The following is a 6,000-nucleotide window of genomic DNA, read 5'->3' on the forward strand; positions in this document are numbered from 1 at the left end:
GCGAGCTCGAAAAAATTCCCTTTGCATTTTCGCCATTTCTCAAATATTTCTATAGTTTCTAAATTCCAACCTTCAAGCAGACAAATAAAGTCGTAAAATGAGAGGTCTGCGGAGAGTGAGCGACTTTTGAGTGAAATATGCAGTTAACCAATAATCTTTTATTTTTTCGTAGTTTACTTTTGTGTCTAACTACCGACCTATTAGTATTTCTGGTGTTGTAGTGAAGATTTTAGAGAAGTTGGTAAGAACTCGCATACAGAAATGGGTAGACAATCATTCTATACTCTGCAGGGAACAGCATGGGTTTACTAAAGGAAGGTCATGTTTAGCAATTTGCTAATATTTTATAACAATGTTACGGCCGAGTTGGATAAAGGGAATGGATACACTATGATAAGGTTGGATTTTTCTAAGGCATTTGATAGGATACCACACGATAGGCTGTTGCGTAAACTGGAGAATATGGGATTGGAACATAATCTATCGAGTTGGATCAGGGGATGGTTGACAGACAGATATCAAAAAGTGGTATACAGTGGATGTGAATCTGTCAGATTTAAGGTAACCAGTGGTGTACCTCAGGGTTCAGTCTTTGGGCCATTATTGTTCAATCTATACATTAATGACTTCAGGGTCTATCATCAGATTTGCAATTGTTTGCTGATGATGCGAAGATCGGCAGGGCAATCAGGGATGCTACTGATATTCACCAATTACAAAATGATTTGAATAGACTGGAAATCTGGGCAAACGAAAATGACTGTCAGTTTAATGTTAGTAAGTGTAAAGTTATGCACTTTGGCGTGATTAGAGATCCAGCGGCATATTATATTAGCGGGGTTATGCTACAAGAAACTGAAGAGGCAAGGTATCTTGGTGTATTGCTGGATAGGAATTTAAAGTTCAAAGGTCACATAGCAAAAGTTGCAAATACAACTCAGAGGATAATTTCTATGCTGAAGCGAACCTTGTCATATAAGAATAAGGAAGTAAATTTGCCTCTTCTTTATAAGGATTTGATAAGACCACACTTGGATTACTGTGCGCAGATTTGGTCTCCCGATTCCAAGGGGATAAAGAAGCTGTGGAAAGGGTGCAAAAAAGAGTTACAAAGATTATATCCGGATTATGGGATTTAGATTATGAGCACAGATTATGAGTCTGTGGATTACAGACTCTGGTTAACAGGAGAAAGAGGGGTTATATGATAGAGTTCTGTAAACTTTTAAATGGGTGTTATAGCATTTCAACTGATGAAATGTTTCGTTATATGGAAGGCGGGGAGAGATCACGGAGGCATCCATGGAAGTTAAGGTTGTTCTCAGTCAAGAAAGGAGTAAGAGCTAGGTTTTTCTCTCAGAGAGCAGTGAGTGAGTGAATAATTTGCCCTTAGGGGTAGTGAGTGCATCCAGTGTGAATGAATTTAATGGAAGATATGATAGCTGGGCTGGGTAATTTACAGTCTCCATTGATGAGTCCTTGACTCCCTGGAGGTCTCAGATAATAATTTTTTTACCAGAATATAAATTATACTAAAATTAGTCTGATCGTTGCTAGAATGGTCGCAGTTAATAATGCAATGGATGTTATTTAATAGTGGAAAAGCAGTATCAGATGCTTAGAAAAAGAAAGAAACTAATCACGCTTTTGGAATCGAGAATATTTGATGAACATCATTGGTTCAAACGCTGATGAAAGGTAAGTCTTTCTTTTTTTTTTTTTACTAATAATTTTGAATTAATTTATTTATGGAACATCTTTGTTTTATTAGTATAGGCTATACACGAGGATATTTAAAATAAGTAAATCGTGTATATTTCGTTAAAGTATACCGTACATTGGTGACTGTTAAGTTCTTATGAGGTGATCAGATCCAGCACTCTCACACGTGGTGTCCCTCTCTTACATGCTACTTGTAATTGTCACTTACATGCTATTTGTCATCTCTTGAGATGTATTCGGGTAATGACATCTCAACAGATGCATAAATCGTATTTCCTTCCATCCCTACGACGATTCCTTCTCCAAATATATGTCCCCATAGTTGAAATCCCATAATTAATCGATCTGCACACTCACCACGCTGATATGCCATTGCATGTCATTTACATTCTCCTGTAGGTCCTCTGAATTATGACAGCAACCAATTGCATATTTCGTCCTCTTGGTCACTATCGCATACCAAAGAGATTCAAAAGAACTTCCCTCTGCATTCTTGTCCCCCTGATGTACTCCTACGTTGTTCCTGAAAATACTCTATCCTTCGCATTCTTTTCTTATGACTCTATCATCTTCACTCAACCAAGTCTCACTAATGCCTATAATCTTTGGCCAATTTTGGCTAACCAATTCCAAAACCTCCTCACCTTTATATCGATTACTTCAACAACTTTCTTGAAACCTTGTCCTTAACCATTAAAGTTGAGAACCTGGGATACTATATTTGGCATCGTGTGACCACTTCCCAATTACTAATCTGTAGGTTGCCTGGACCGCTGCTAACCCGCATTCCCATCAAACACATTCTACTTTCCCTGACTCTGCATTTTCAAACTCTCACAAAGCAACACTTTCTTAAGATCTTGACCCAAAATCCATTCAAACGCAAGACGTCCACCTTATCTAAAGTCACTGCACTCTTCGACAAAGTCCACATCAATCCTCAAACACAATCTATTCATTGACTCATCGCGATCATTGCTCTTCGTTTCATTTAGCCTCTATGTACACACACACACACACATATATATATATAATGATCTACTTGGTTAATTTCCTCGTTATTGATTTTTATTATTTCTGGTTGGACATAGCTATTAAACATAACTTGGCTCTTCTTTAGGTTTATCCTTAGGCCAGCTGTTTTGCTAGGAGTTCATGGAAACGAGTCTGTAATTCATGCGCAGTTGAAGTAAAGATAACTATGTTATCTGCAAAGCGTAAATATGATACCTATTTTTGGAGATATTATCCCAAAACCCTTTTCAGAGTGAGGTGACTACACAAATATGAAATAACTCCTTCTTGATAATGAAAAAAAAAAAAGAATCAGAATTGTCTGAACATATAACAGTAAAGCATTTATTTTGCTGAAAATATAAACTGAGCAACAATTGCTCAGATATCTATCCAGATAAATAATTGGTACTATATATGATTATTGATCACTGTCCTTATAAGGACTGGCTTAAAGGGGCGAAGCAAGAATGCTTTTCATCTTCCCCGTTATCTGTAGAGGACAGTAGGGATAAGGTTTTATTGAGCTATTAAAGCTCTGATCATGGCAGGAGGGTAACAGCAATAGCCGAGCCTCAGTTAGAACTTTATTGGCTACAGCATTGCCATCCATTACCCTCCAAGGGTATTTAATCACCGCATCTCACGGTCGATTATTCATCTCCACCTCACCTCCATTGATCATTGATTCTTCTATGAAAGCATTTTAAGAAATTTTATGTTGAAATTAAATTGGTAAAAAGTATTATTTGTTTAATAAAACTGTTTAAAAACTTTCTAAATACCTAAAATATTTTAGTCCTACAAATAATTAAATTATAGTTATATATATATATATATATTTTTTTTTTAAAATTGGAATTTTGCCTTTTACCTCATTAAAGTAGTTCCATAAACAAAAAATAACCCCAAAACCTAACAACAGTAAGCAATCTTATGGTTTTTAGGTTTTGAATAGATCTTAAAATGATTATTACGGGAAGTAAATTTTATGAAGAAGAATTTGTTAAAGGGATGTTGGAGACGATTATTAGTACCAGACTCGAGGAAGAACTGATGAAGAAAGAAGAATTAGAAGCTCAACGGCGGAAGGAAGAACTAGAAGCCCAATGCCGGAAAGATGAATTGGGAGCCCAACAGAAAAGAGAACAAATGGAGTTCGATTTGAAGAAACTGGAAATTGAAGCGCCTGTTCAACCAACCTCAACTCCAGTATCCAGTGACAATAAACCATATTGTCTTGAATTAATTAAGCTAATGCCTAGATTTAGATTACAAGAGGATGACATTGTGATATACCTCTCCCTGTTTGAAAGACAAGCTAAGAGAACCAAAATAGATGTTAAAGACTGGATATCATGTCTCTTGACTTTGTTACCATTTGAGATTGTCCAATTAATTGGTAGAGAGTCAGAAGAAAATTGCGAAGATTATGAATATATTAAAACAATTCTACTAAAGAGATTTAGACTGAATCCTGAAAGTTTCAGAAAAAAGTTTGTGATGCACCAAAAGGTTGCTGAAAAATCTTGGAGGGATTTCTGTTATGAAATAACTAATTATTTCGAAGAGTGGATTGGTGGCCTCGATATCAATGATTTTGAAGGGTTAAAAGATCTAATTATTACGGATCAACTGAAGAAGAAGAAAGTACCACATGAAGTGAGAGAACATCTCTTAGACGACTGGGCAAAATTCATTTCTCCAACCAAGTTAGCTGACAGATTGGACGAATACGACAGTGTTCGTAGTACATCAAGGAAGCCCATTGGAGCTATTCCGAAGGACAAGATTACTGAAAAGTTTAGACCTTATACTCCACCTGCTGAGCGAACATTCAAGAATAAGTTATTATCTCCCTCTCAAAGTCCACCGAGATGGTACCAGCCGCGGCGAATTGATGATTCATACAAGCCTCACTACAAATCAACTTGTTTTACTTGTAGAAAGGAAGGTCATATCGCCAAGTTTTGTATGAAAAATAGTCAGCCAAAAGGTACTCCTGCTACAGCACACAGTAACCTAGTTCAAACGTCTACCACTGGGATGACAATAAATCAGGTGTGTTGACTGCCAAAATTTCCATTTCAGTATCCAAATCAGTGGACATTGGTCGAAACGTAGATGATTTGAAGGTCGTCAAAATCAAATGCGGAAGTAGGGTTTTAAATGGAATAATAGATACGGGATCGCAAATATCGGTAGTGCGCGAAGATTTAGTGGCAGATACGCCCCATGATGGAGAAAGTAAGATGGGAATATCTTCTGCTTTCAGAGAAAATGAAATAACACCCTTGAGAATTTTTGAAATGAAAATTTATGATAATTTACATGGTATGTTCCAGTCACATCTGCCGTCTCAAGAAGACTGGTTACCGATCTGATACTGAGCTCCTCTGCCTATGAAATACTGGTCGAAAGCGTCGAGCTACATGAGAGTATTCATCATTGGGAGACACCAGTTCTGAAATCAAAAGATTTAAGTGATAAACGGTAAGAAGATGATGGAGACGAAGACATGCCTTCGAAAACAACCAGTACAGCATTGGTAGTCAGTACGATAGAGTCCCCACCAGGTGCAGAAAATGGGTGTATACCAGAAAAAACAAAATTCGAATTCGGCAAACTTCAAGAGGATGATGAGACGCTCCGATGGTGTTCTGAATAGGCAAAAAGGCAGAAAATGCCTATGCGTTTGACAATGGGGTTCTGCTTCATAACGAACATATTTGTGGCGAGAATATTAGACAAGTAGTGCTACCGTGTGTGAAACAAGAAAATGTCTTAAAGATTGCACATGAAATCCCTCTTGCTGGCCATCTCGGCAAAAAGAAAACCCGTCAGCGATCAAGTACTCATCCTTTTGGCCTACCATTAAACAAGATGCGAAAAAATATTGCGAAAGCTGCAAGGAGTGTCAAATGAGAAGGACTGCTACATACAGAGATAGAATCCCCATACGACCTATCGTCAGACCAGAAACTCCGTTTGAGGTATGGAGTGTGTCGGACCGTTAGAACCTCCATCGGGAAGAGGACATCGATTCATAATATGTGCTGTTGATTTATGCACTAGATGGGCCGAAGCCATACCTGTCAAGGAAATAAGTGCTAAATCTACATGTAATGTTCTGATGAGGATTTTTACTCGACGGGATTTCCTAAAATGGTCTGTACCGACCAAGGTACGAATTTCACATCTAAACTCACTCAAGCTTTTGAAGATCTGCTAGGCATAGTTCCACGTTTTTCCACTCCAGGACAT

This window comes from Typopeltis vanoorti, chromosome 15 (genome assembly GCF_054136105.1).
Source record: "Typopeltis vanoorti isolate ZY-2024b chromosome 15, IOZ_Tvanoo_1.0, whole genome shotgun sequence".
In the NCBI taxonomy this organism is placed as follows: Eukaryota; Metazoa; Arthropoda; class Arachnida; order Uropygi; family Thelyphonidae; genus Typopeltis; species Typopeltis vanoorti.